General features: G+C 46.2%; 1 protein-coding gene across 2 annotated transcripts in view; it reads right to left on the bottom strand.

Annotated features, from left to right (window-relative positions):
* Positions 1-13,839, bottom strand: part of ATF6 (activating transcription factor 6) — an 80,389-nt gene that overhangs the window by 3,553 nt on the left and 62,997 nt on the right. The window lies entirely within an intron of this gene.

The raw sequence follows: 13,839 nt of genomic DNA, 5'->3' as shown, positions 1-13,839 counted from the left end.
CCAGACCCTCTTGTACCCCAGGCCACCTGTAGAAGCCATTAGATCAAATATGTCTGGTATAGTAATGAAAAGCAGGAGCAAACCCTTGCTAAGGGGGCTGAGAGCCTGCAAGGGAAATCAAAGCTCCCACCTGCAGAAATGAAATGGAAAAGGCTCCGTATGTGCCACCAAGGTCAGGAGCAGCTGTGCATGTCTCTGTGCCGCTGATCCAAACACCCTGACAAGCACCTCGTCCCTCCTGGCCTGATAAAGCCCTGCCATAGCTTCGGGCACTGTGTCCCCAGCTGGGACCGCTTTTGAGCCCATCCCTCCAGGTCACCCCTTCTCTCCTCTGGATGTGCTCCTGCTTCTCACCCACCAGGCTCAGGACCAGACGGCAGAGAGGGCTGGTCTGGTGGTGCTGCTCAGGACAGGGGCTGCACGGGGCAGTTGGATGCACAAGGAGAAGCTGGCAGGGGTAAGAGCCTGGCCTTTGGGCTGCAGAGAGCAAATGGGAACAGATTGGCTCCCTGTGACACAGCTAGCTGAAAACACAGCTCCTCAGCTCTCACGGTGCAGGGACGACAGCTTGACAGGACCCCAGCTATGTGAGAAAATGTGCTCCAAATCCACAAGTGGGTGAGGTGGGACAGTGGCCAGCACCAGGAAAACCTCTCGGTAAGGCAGCAAGCCTTTCCCGCATCTGCCCGCAGCGGCCAGCACAGCGGGCTATCATTAGGTTCCCCGGCATTGCACGCCACGGAGGAGAACAGCAACCCCAGAGAGCAGCCCATGCGAGGGAGGGAGCTGCGCTGCGTGGGTGGCAGCAGGGAGCATGGGAACCAGATCAGCCCAGCTCAGCCAGCCGGGATCTGGCTTCTCCCAGCGCTGACACAGGTTTCCCTGGCGACTAAAAGTGGACCACAATTAAGGAAGCCACGGCTCTCTACCCTGTGCAAGAGGTGCTGTGTCTTCTGAGGCCACCACAGCTGAGACAGATAGCTGGGAGGAATCACGCTCACAAGGAGCCTCTCTGGCTAGCAGGCATGGAGGGGACTCACACACCCAACTCGGACATTTGCAAAGTGCCTGAATCCTGCCCCGTGCATGTGAATTAGCACAGGAGTGACACTCGGGTTTAAAGACAGGTATTTGATTCTTTCCCCTTTTGGGCTGAAGGCACTGTCAATGAAAAACTGCTGCAGGAAGCCTCTGCAAAGGGTCTTGTCTCACAGGGATGAGGACAGTAGTGGGAATGGCTCAATTGCCACTACAGACATTTGCAGCAGCCTTTCTCATTACCGTTAGCACCAAAATGATGTAGAAGACGAGGTGGGATTTTCCCCAGAGACAGCGGTGGCTGCTCAGCGATGCTGCTGGGTGCCTGGACCAGCTGTGTTCAAAGGAGCAGTGTGAAAGCCGTGCCAGCCCCAGGGCGCCGGGCCACCATAGGAGAGCCCGGCCCAGCCCACCCCTGCCCAGACGGTGGAGGTGATGCTCTCAGCACAACAACAGGCAACCATGACCCGAATGCAGCCGGTGCAGCCCGATGTTTGGAAAGACTAGCTCAGTGTCAAAGGGGCAGGCATTGCAAAAGTGCTTCCACATGGCTCAGTCCCGAGCTCGATGCCATTAAACTGTTCCATGATCTGGATGAGGAATAGAAAGCATACTTGTAAGATTTCTGGAAGATGCTAAACTGGAGAGATTTCAACCACCTTGGAGTATTGGATTAGACTGCAGTTTCAATAAAAGAGAGAAGCTGTCCAAAACCTTCAGGATGCATTTCAACCAAGGCCAGAGCAAAGTACAACGCTCAGGAGAACTGGAAAACAAGAGTACAAAATGGGGCCCGGCAGAAGACGTGCAGAAAAAGCTTGAGGACTGCAGAGGATTGCTGTGCATAAGCCAAAAGCATGATCAGGTTGATTTCAAGAGAAACAGATTTCTCTTTGACCACGTTCCTACCAATAATGTGATGTAAGCCCTGGACAAAGTTACCTCGGGAGACCAGAGGATCTCTACAACTGGCAGTCTTTAAGGAAAGGCTGGATGATCACCTGTCAGCCAAAACCCAGGGTACCTGACCCTCCCTCTGCACAGGCACAGGCACAGGGACTCCCAGTCACTCTGGTCCCTCTAGCCCTGCCTTTCTGTGAGCTGCAGGTGCCTATTCATGACTGAAGCCCCTCAGGGTAGACTGCAACCCATCATTACAGAGCCCAGGTCCGCAAAGAAGCCAACACGTGTCAACTGAGCTGTGATGACTGTCTGTCTGCTCTTTGCTCGTGACAAAGACAAGGTAGTGCAACCTGGGTGAAGCCCTTTCAGTGAGATCTGCCACAGGGTAGGGAGGCACACCAGCCAGCACCCACGGCTCTGACAGCAAAGAGAACACTGCTGTGCCATGTTTCCTTGATGGTCAGTTTAAATCCAATGGCTATGTAGTTGGACATGTTCAGCTGTGCTGTTCCTAACCCCTTATCAGCAAGCGGGCAATACCTGGAGTAGAGCTGTGGGTTCTCCAGGGGACCCTGTGGTCTGATCTCATCTACAGAACAAGTCCACAATTTTGCCTTGTGATTCCTGCATCAGATCTTTTAAAAATAGCCCGGTCAGGCTTTCTTTCCTTCCCCTTCCATGGGGCTGTCCAGCAGTACCAACATCTGGGAGACACCAATGGAGCACGAGGTGGGTTTTCCAGGGACCGTGATGAATGTTGAGCTTGGCAGTCGAGTGTGGCTGATCCCTGGAGGGCTCAGTGCACATAAACAGCCGTGTCCTGCACTGCCTCAGGACCCATCACACCTCACAGCCCTCTGCAGGGAGGCGGACACGGGCAGAGGTGTCTGTGAAGGCAGGACTGACAGCCCAGAGCTGCTGCCGCTGCTCGTTTGTTGGCTGGAAGGTCAGCGCTGCCAACCTGTGTTACACGAGGCTGCTTAATAGCCCAGAGCAACACTGACACTGAATTATTTCTAAAGTTTATTGTGTTGAATTACCTATGACTGATGTTTTGTGGGATTACATAAGTGAAAACACAGGAACGGATCTCCTGTAGAGGTGTCTGGATTTATAAATAGATTTATTGCTCCTCTTTGAAGTGCAGAACATACAGCCATTCATATGGCCTCAGGCTTAAGAAGCTATCCTTCCCAGGCCAAAAGGCTGTGTTGCACTTAATTATTTGTTAACCATACGATAGACTATTTCACATTAACAGCAAAGGTAATTGTGCAATTGTGCCAAGCGTGGCTGTTCTCTGACTGCACCTTCTCAAAGAAAGAGGCTCGCTGGCTCTCGCAGTCTGTACCAAACTCCCAGCACGAGCTTGGTCTAGGAAACAGAAATCTAATTCTCCAGCGCTGCTGTCTATGGTTTATGGCAGCTCCTCTTAAAAAACAAACATGTTGCAAGACCCAACTGATGAAAGCTGAAGTCAGCAGTCCAAACCAAAAACGTTTAGCAAATAAGGCTGAGGGTAATAACTACTGTTACAAATTACCAAAGATGATGGAAGATTGCCTTCATATTTGAAGTACTAGATTTTCAAAACTGTCTTATTAGAAAGAGCATAAACCCAAAGTCTCCCTTCTCCCCTTAGTAGTACTGACACATATCAATCAGTTGAATGTTCAAATGTCCGTCTTTGAGATCAGGCATCTTCTATGAGAGATGCTGTGTTACAGAAAGGCAGAAGACAGGCAGAGGGCTTGAGAGGCAGGCAATGGAAACCCCAGCATCTGTTCTGCAGTAAGTCAGAGCAAGTGGCGATGTGAATTGTCTCTCTAGACTCAAACTCTATACATGTCAGTGGGCTGTTCGGCCCTATGGATGCAGGACAGGACAGGACAGGAACAAGTTATTCTGGGCATTTACCCTTTCCCACTTAGATGCACCCTCCCCACAAAGCTTTGCTGGAGGAAAATGCTTGTCTTGAAAACTGCACAATTTGCAGAGCGGCTGCAACAGAGCTCCCCTGAAATACCACCTGACCTTGTCAAGGGTTTCAAGGCTGTAACCAACCACCATGGAAGAGCTTTGCAGCTGTCTGGAGATATTCTCATGCCTTAGGGACATTGATAGAGCCTTGTTCTACCAAATCAACTACAAATTTTGCCATACCCCTGGCAGTCCCACAGTGGACTACCAAAAAACACTCTGTGAGACCAATACTGTATAATTCAGGGCCTGGGCTATTGATTTGACACCCCCCAATCCTAAGACCCTTCTCTAAGGTCCCAACTGCCTTTGCAGTAGATGATAAACTATTTATCTACTGGCTGGTTTCCTAGTAGGTGACTTGTAAAAGTGGTCAGAACCTGCCTGGCTCTGCTCTCACACCGTGCTCACTGAGTATACAGTTAAGCTAGTGTCAACCACGTAGATCTAGACTACATGTCCTCGCTTCTGCTGGTAAGATATAGGGAGGGAAATCACTTGTCCCATCTTTACTTTAGCTACCTGTCTTTGTCAGTAAGGCTAGAGAATTATCTCCTCCTCGTCGACAACAGCAGAGAGTGAATTTATTATGCATGAAACCAGTTTAGGTCATCTCAAAGTTAGGTGTCAGGGAATTATCTCTGTGTAAAGTGATACAAAACCACCAAGTCTTTTAAAAACGTCTTTGCTGAACAGCTACTCACACCCTTTATACTTTCCATGTTTCCTTCTAATGAGAAAGCTTGCTTCGCCACACCAGATTCCAAAAAGAGTCAGTGTTGGTATTAATTTACACTTGGAGCCCCTTCTGCAGCCCCATCTATCACACTGGCAGAACCTAGGCAGCTTTCAAAGAGCCACCGGCTGAGTTCCAGTACCCGGGTGCTTTGTGCGAGCTGTGCCAAGCTGATGATGCTAAAGTTTGGTTTAAATAATGATTTAGCACCAAACTACCCAAGCAATTTATAGTGCAACCTGCCCTGGCCCAAAACAGAGCTTACGTCTAGGGCAGCACAGAGTTCAGAAAGCACGAGCTCCAGAAGAAGATGAGGGCACCAGCCGCACACAGCTCCGGCGCTGGGCTGTTGAAGGGCTGCAGCTGTCCCCAGACATAATTCAGGGAGCTGGCTCTGCGCTGTCACTTCTGCAATCTTCCACCTCATCACCACTGAGCAGCCCGGACTGTCCTACCCAGCACATCTGGACAATATTTCCATCTGAAGGGTTGGTATACACTACCAAATAAGTATATAAATGAAGCGGTGTTACTGTAACAGCTACAAAGACTAAAAATACACTCAATGCAGCCACGCAGCAGGGTTGCTAAAACATTTACAGATTTGCTTGTTAGACAGGATTATTTGAGGCAAGGGAGAAAGTTATATTGTGACCCAAGTAACTTCTCTTTTTAAAAGCAAAATCCTGCTTGGAACTATTTCCAAACAAAGCAGTTGCAATGGTCTCACCTCTGTGGACTTGGCTGTGCTCAGTCCTTGACACGGGTTAAGTGAGATCCTGGGCATTTCAGTTCTCCAGGTCTCCTAGCACGTCTCAAACAGCGAGCCAGGTTGCTGGGTCTACACGTGTGCAGGAACAGGGGCCGTGGTCAGAAACACCGGAGTGACACAACCAAAGGAGCATTCCCTATGTGCTGTCCTGGGACAAGCCCTCCAGCCCTTGCTCTTCAAAGAAGCCTCTACCGGAATGCCTTTTTAGGCTACTCTGTGCATTTCTGTTCTAAGTGGGTACGTCTGGATTTGCAGGCTGTGGGGGGAGTTCGTTTATCCTTTTCGTGCCTCCGGAGCAGGCATGGTGGGATGGTTCTGCCTGACAGAGTTGCCCTCTCCAGCCTCTGCCCTTCACTCCAAAGAGAGCTTTCTGTGCGGCAGAACTGCTTTGCCCCTTGTCTTTGCTTTCTCTTTTTTTCTTCCCCTTTGTCACTAGCACTGCATTTTCCCCCACCAAATTTCACCTGCTGAACAGGCTTTCCCCCCTTCCCAAGATCCTGCAGCCTGAGTCTGGAGATGCAGGGGCAGTGACCCCGCACAGACCTGCGTGGGAGTCTGCTGGCAACATCCCCTTCACTGCAAAACGCAACTGTCTGTTTCCACCTTTCATTTACACCTTTTAGGGAGATACCAAACCACAAGCGAGCCCTTGCCTCATAAAAACTTGCTTTCTTTCAGCAGTTTCTGAAGAACTACTATTTTCCAAGTTTTTTTGAACACTCAGGTACGTTGCTGTGCTGGAGAGACCACCCTCATCCTCGCGCTCGCTATCCCGCTGAGGCCCGTGACGGAGCACTAAGGTAGGACATCCCTCTGCAGAAGCTGTGCTAACTCTTCCCAGTCTGTCACACGTCCCCAGGCACGCTCAACTCCCACAGATTCAGCCAGCTTGTGCAAAAGTGAGGCGTCATTCTCCTGATAATTATATAGCGTCAGTAGTTAACACCAGCACAAAACTTTTTTTGCTCTTTCCTTCGACAGTGCTGACTTCAACTTTAAGTGCTCTTTCACACCTTGGTCCTCTACAGGCACTAGAGATTCCCTGGCAGGCGTCCTCTGAAAAATGTTTTTATTATTTTTTTTATGCCTCAGGCACACTGTTCCTCAATATATTTTTCTGGCTGGACTTCTTATGGTTTGACATTTAGTCTGCCAGAAATCGTGCTCTTTTTTCTATTCCCTCATTTGGCTACAATGTCTATTGTTTAAAAGATATCCCCTTACTTCTATGAATCTACTTTAATGTGTTACTTATGCCTGTTGGATTTTTTTAGGGTCCTTTTAAAGACTATTGCACTGAGCTTTTAATCTTTAATCAATCTTCATACCATTTGCCAGCATTTTACCCTATTGGTTTTTCTTTTAATGTTTTCCTATTTTTATTTAGCCCTTACTTTTGAACTGTAGTACATACTTCACCATTTCAATTTGTAGGCACTTACTTACTGACAAAATTAATTGTTTGACTTCATTTTTTTTTCAAGAGGCAGCATCACTTTTTCACTGACCCGCACCTTCTCTATCACCCAATATCATTTGTATCCCACTGTTAGCATCTCACTGATTTAAGAGTGAAGGCTGGTGTGAGCCTGTATTCACTTACAGTTGAAATGTCTTTATAGGTTGGATGGTATCCAAAGAGTGAGCTGAATTTTCCACCTGTCTCACTTGGATACATAAAATTACCTCATTTATTTAGATACTGTGATCAGCTCTTGCTCATAGAAGAGTATTTTTAACACCATCTCTGTGAAGCTTCTGTCTCCACGTGAGAGTCTCTGATTCAATGCATTTGCCAGTTAATGAAAAAAAAAAATCACACACGCATGCTGCAGAGTGCCTATCTCAAGACAGCACACTAATAAAAGTGAGACGTCTGTTTCAAAGATTTCTGTTTCCCACCTACAGCAACAGGAGATTTACAGCTTTAATGTAAGAATCCTGCTCTGAAATGGAGGTGCCTCCTTTCTCATGGTGAAGGGCAGCTCGGGCTGGCAATCATTTCTTTATCCACATTCACCCAGAAGGCATTTGTGCTGTACAGTGATATACCACGGTCTCTTCATCTGGGGCTACTACAGAATAAGACAGGATGGTCTTGGGGTTGAATGATTTACAATGAAGTGGGGGGGTACATGATTTATGATGAAATAGTGGATGACCAAAAGTGTTCTTCAGATGCTCAGAGTGTATTTTTCAAATGCTTTCCTACAGCAACCCTGCTACAAAGGACCAAGCCCAGAGCACGCCCAGGAAGCACCAGAATAAGGTGGACTGTGTGAAGAGGGTGAGGAAAGCTGCAGCATGGAGGACAGACCTAAGATACAAGAAGGCGGCAAAAGCCTCCCGGCCCCGCTGGCAGCAGTCTCCTTAAGAGTGCAATCCTTACACTGAAAAAGACCGTCTTGGACTGCTGTCTTTTTACTAATCTCTAGGTTTAGTCCAGTGATGTTCTGAAGACAGAACTCGTAAATGTGAACCTCCTCCACCAGCTCTGTTGCAGGTTTTTATGTTTTTACAGGGTGAGCTCATTATGGATAATTATGTTTCAGATCACTGCAGAAGTAAAGAGTTGGCCTGTGTATCACAACATAAAACTGTGTTTGCCACCTATAATTTAACACTAAGAGGAATTATGTAATCTTGAATTTACAACACTTGAAAAGTATTAAGGCAGATCAGCTGGGCTCAAGGCTAGAATTACGATGTGCTGCACAAACACAGTTCAATGCAGCCCAGATGGTGATGGTAATCTCACAGATCGGGATGAAAATTTTCTCTTTGCTTTGCAGCGCAGCTCTTGGCACAGTGGTCTCTGCGAAGCTTGGTGGGAGAGCACACCTACATGGCAGTATCAGCACCCAGGGTGAACGGACATCTAGAAGATAGGGTCTCTGCAGCAAGACGCATACACGTTCAGTTCTAAAGCGAATTTGGCCCCTTCTGCCATACTGGCATCCACACTGGCAGCTAGTGGCATGGTTTCTTTTTTCTTCTACTTTGTGAGTTTCATAGAAGTGTGTCTTTTATATGGAAAAAACAATCTGGTGTCATAACTCGACATTGGCGTCGGAAATACTAAGTATGAAGTCCAATTAATTTATGACTCATTCTCTACCCCCTTCATGAACAGCGTGTTCCCAAGAAAATGCCATCTGTAGCATTTATCCTGTCTATACCGGGAAGACCAGTCACGCTGGGGCTTGGCCTGCTCTATCACACAAAACCCAAGAGATACTCTTTTTTGTGTTAACGAAGGGGCAAAAAGGCACAGAAGATCCTCTGAAATCATCTTCCTGTTCTTTTGAATACATAAAAATAGGTTACTCATTTAGCAATTTAGGTAAACAGCTCGTTATGAAAAGTCACTGGGGAATAAGCCTTTATGATTTCATTTCTTGATCGTTTCCTGTCTAACTAAATAAACATGAACTCAAGTGACACAGATTCCATTACTTTTGTGCACAGATTCTTGAATGATTTATTTCATACTTTTTTGAATAATTTAATCTTCTCCTTCCTGTCAAAGACAACATATATCAACAGACAATGGCTGGGGAAAGCAAAGTCTCTCAAAGACAACAAAACCTGTTGAAAACTTCTATTTAAGTTTTCTTAAATCTAGAATCTTAAATCTTGAATCTAGGCAACAATCATTTCTGATGTTCAAAGAAATGTAGGAAAGTTTTGGGGGGGTATTCTGTTTTGATAAACTGCAGTTTACATCACTTTGAAAAGAACAGGAATGAGAATAGCAGCATCTTACAATATGACTAAAATCTGTCGTTAAAATTCCTCGGTAAAATATGTTCTGCCCTGATTTCAACCCTGACTTCTATTGCACAGCTCTACATGAGCACGAGAGCTTTAGTACATCTGTGACATTAACAAACCATCCTAACTACAGCAGAACCACAGTAACCTGACACGGTGCTTGCCCATGAGTGCACACAGGAGACAGCAGACTCTCCCCCTTTCTCAGTCCAGGCTCAGTAATCGGCTGTTGCAGTGAGGTCTAACCGAGAGCTCATGGATCTGATTCTTCCCTAGTCAGGCTTCACCAAACTACTTTTATTCCTCAGCTGGCAGCTCAAGAAGCAGAAGGGTGGCATTTTCAAAATAGCCTGTAGACTTACAGCACGGAGACATTCTCAGACATCTTCTCCTACATCCTGGTTTAGAGGTCTTGATGCTTTGAAGGATTGTCAGTGACCTTCTTAAAAAACCTTAGCAGCCACCCTTCTTGCATCTCACAGGTTCTAATCCTACACACACAACTTTCAGAGCCTTCTGCTCATACACTACAGCTTGTAAGACTGTGCTGAGTTCTCAGCACTTCCTGCTAAATCCAGGTATAAAAGCAGAAACAATGAGGGAAGTATCTCCACAGATAATGCTTGTGTAGCCAAGAGATATGTCCTCTGTACCTAGCAGAGTGGCATGAGCTTCTCAGCCTGGGGCCAAGGACAGCAGCTGTGAGAGGGAGCCACACGGACTAAGACTTGGCTTCTAAGCACGAAGAGCAGAATGAACCAACATCAGCTAGAGATAGCTGGGGTCATCAGCCTCCTGGAAACCATTCTGAAGCTATTCAAAGTAAGAGAGAAGGCTACCCAAAATGTTAAGCAGCAAGCTTCAAGGAAGTCAGCTGCCATTAAGTGGTACATACTGGTTTAGACCATCCTCATTCAATGACTGACTGGGAATTCTGCTTCTTGCTCCGAAAGACAGAAATGGCATCTTTTGTTTGCTTGACCTTGAAAGGCAGAGGAAGTTGGAGACTTTATTTATTCAACCCCAAGACATGGGAACTTACAGAACATTGTCACTTGCCAAAGAGCTTTTGTTTTTATTTTCCTTCTCAGCCTGTGTGGGTTCTGTTTGCCTTATGGATTTTTCACAGACAGTTTGCTACCAGCCTTGGACATCTGCGAGTGGCTTGCACATGGCTCTCAGTTGAAAGAAGGTTCTTTGTAGCTGCATGCAAATAATCATGCTACTTGATCGCAGAAATCGCTCCAGTTTTGATCAAAAAGCTTTACCACTAGATTTGTTATTGACCTTTTTAATTAGAATGTGTATCATTTCAGAGCACTTTTGAAGTCTGTTACATTAGTATGATGATGGATGCTAGGAAGAAAGGCTGAGGGAAGCGGTTGCGATCAGAAGCTGGCCAACACAACAGAGCACATGGACTTTGCAAAACTCACAATCCTGTTCACAGTAAATTTCTGCCTTTAGGAGACTATTTTGCTGCTGTGTTTCATGACAAAAAGCAACCCTTAAGAGAAGAGGGCTCCTTAAGAACCCAGAAGCATACAAGTTATAGAGGGTTAGGCACACAAACTGCTATCTCAAAGGCAGCCTGAAGACAAGGCCCATTGTGTGACATTAGACTAAGGACCTATCCAGAATATTTGTAAAAAATTCAAAAATCTCTTTGTCTTGGCTGCTAATTCCTAGAAAATAAGCCTCGGGTCTCACCAGGGGCTTTCCCATCAGGTCTGTCACTTTTGCTTGGCTGAGAGTGCAGACAGCAACCCTCAATTCAGGGACAGCAAACAATGGAAGGACTTTCACCTATGGGGAAGTGTTTTGCACGGGGATCCTGAGAACAAAGAAAGGCCTTTTTGGGTTTTGTGCTGCTGCTAAGGCCACCAGTACTCATGGTGAGTACACACCCGCACAGACGTTTACAGCTGCTCCCACCAAGAAGAAGTGCAAGCTGTGAGAGTACCTAACCGAATCCTAGGGAGAAATGCGTTAATGAAGTGGCTCCTTGTGCTACACGTCGAATGCTATCTCCTACACTGAATGACTGTACATATGTTCTCACTTTTGTGTGCTGCAAGGAGAGGACTACTGGTGGTGTGCGCTGCGCTGCAAAGCTGCAGGCATCCTGCAGAGACAAAAGGCTTGTGCTTGGGGTAGGAAGAGCGGCTTAGCTATGCTGTACTCTGTGGATGATTTTGATCCAAAGATCGATGCTATAACCAACTGCCTTTTTTACAGCAGTTAAGTAAATAGAAGGCTCATGGCAGATGTTTTCATTTAAACTTCAAGAAAGGCACTGCCTATATGTCAATTTGGAATTGGTTTAATGAGCCAACAAGACTCTGAATTACAATAAAAGCAAATTTAGGAATGAAATCTACTGGAGACTTAACTGGTCTCAAGTGCATAGTTAGATTTCTAAAATAATAGTTGCAATCCAGCATAACAAACATGACTTGCTTAAAAACAAAAGCCGGAGTTTAACTGTAAATTGCAGTTGGCTTTCATTCCCATGAGAAACTGCAAAATATTTCTTCTTGGAATAAGTTCTCAGTAAAGGCATGCCAATGATGCCCCCAAAACCATGTGCAGTGGGACTAGGATTACCCAGTTCTGCTTTTTTTCCCCTCTAGGCTTACCCACCCTAAGGTCCTTTGGTACCATCAGGCAGATTTTCTGGGAGTACCACTTGTGTCCGCAGATGCTGGGGCTTTGTCGTTGGGCAGAGGCAGGCCAAAACGTGGGCATGGCTGGCTGCAGGGGCCAAGGGGAGAGCTGTACCGAGGGACAGCAGCCAGCAGGGAAATGGGAGAAGGGTAAAGGGCTGCGAGAGCAGCTGGGGAGGCAGAATGGAGCAGCTGACAGCAAGTACGGGCTGTGAACTGGGCAGGGGGTGGCCCAGCAAGCTTGGAAGGGCTTTGAACACGGTGGGGAAGAAGGAAAAGAGGGTAGGAGGGGGAGGATTAACTTGTACCAACGTGTAACAAGTTACTGTACTTTTTTAAAAAATGTAATGCTTAATCACATTTAACATATGTTAACATATTAAACATTTTAAACATTTAAATATATTTCTACACACTTGCACAGAAGCCCTCACTGGGGATTTCGCTGGCTTATCCTCATGCTTGCAGAGCGGCAATTCAGGCTGACCAGGAGAAGGAGCACACAGGAGAAAGTTACAAGGTAATGGCCATTTTCACTCTTTTCCAACACACAACAACTGAATAGTTTTTATCAAGATTTTGTCTTGAAAATGAATAAAGTACTGTTATTGCTTTGTTCTCTTAAACTTTCACCTTACTGAATGCACACATGTGCACACACACACACCTGTCTACTGCAAAATCTTCTGTTGAGATTTGTCATGGGCTGCAAAGCACTAGGACTGCTGTTGGCCAGACTTAGCCCAACTCTTCCCTCCAAGAAAACCTCTTCAAACTGTAAACTTGATTCTGCTTTATACTGGTGAAAACTGCCAGACCAACCTTGCAGAACCATGTCATTAACCTCCATGCAGAGTCTGGCAGGACAGCGACGGACAACTCATTTTACTTCCTAATCTTTGTCCGTATCTGTTCTCCTTCCCTGCAGCCGGTGGTGGGAACAGCTCACGCCAGCTAAAGGCAGAGTCTCTAGCAGAGCTCAGAAGGCACTCAAGCAATCAAAATGCAATCAGGAAAGGATGACAGTCCTGCTGGGAAAAGACTGTCCAAGCAGTTCAAAGAGTTCTCAGCTGAACTGTGCCATGGGTAAACGTTAGTACACAGAAGAATAATGACCCTGCAGAAGAAAGCAAGTGATGAAGTTCCGAAAAAGTTTCAAAGCAAAGGCCACTTCGCTTACATTTCCTTCATCTCCTCTGCCAGGGTTGTGGGAGCAAAAAGGAAGGGCAAGTAAGTGGCAGAGGAAAAGGTTTCCCTTCTTCCACAGAGATCTGGCTGAGGCACGAGAAAAGGCAGGAGGGGACAAGTTCTTTCTCTGAAAGTTTTGCCAATTCCTCCCAGGGAGACCTGTCCTCTTCCAGCAGCCAACTCTCTGCAGGTGGACAAAGAATTAAGGTGGGCTTAAAAGAACAGCAGACAGCTGGGAGGAAAGCTTTGTTGTCAGCTAACTTCCAGATGCTTGTTCAGGACGTGCTCACTCCCCGCGGAGGCAGAACAGGGTGGAGGAGCAATGTTCTCCAAGGAGAGAAACGGGTTCCTCTCCACGCAGAACTTTTTAGGGAATTGTCCCCTCCAGGTAATCTAATAATCAAATTAAAATCCAGCCAAATTACCTACTGTCTCTTGTGTATATTGTCATTTTTTCCTAATACCTGGCTGAGTGTCACAGAGGAAGCAGTGTTTGATGCCGTTGTTTACTTAATGCTATCCTTGTGTCTCATCTGTTTCAACATCTCTGCCCAAATCCCTGGACATTTTTTTATTTCCTGGATTATGCTGATGTTTTGAAGAAAAATCCCAAAGAACTCAAGTAACTATAATTTCACAATGTTTCATTATTAATGAAGGATAAGATTTGTCACTGGATTCTGACGTGTATTTTCCAAGTTACATTTACTCCAACAACTGAAAAGTTATTTCAAGTAAAACAAGACTCAGTAACGTGTTAAGAAGAAATACTTTGTAATTTA

This window comes from Balearica regulorum, chromosome 8 (genome assembly GCF_011004875.1).
Source record: "Balearica regulorum gibbericeps isolate bBalReg1 chromosome 8, bBalReg1.pri, whole genome shotgun sequence".
In the NCBI taxonomy this organism is placed as follows: domain Eukaryota; kingdom Metazoa; phylum Chordata; class Aves; order Gruiformes; family Gruidae; genus Balearica; species Balearica regulorum.
The sequence above is the reverse complement of the archived record's forward strand: the minus strand, read 5'-3'. Positions and strand labels throughout refer to the sequence as shown.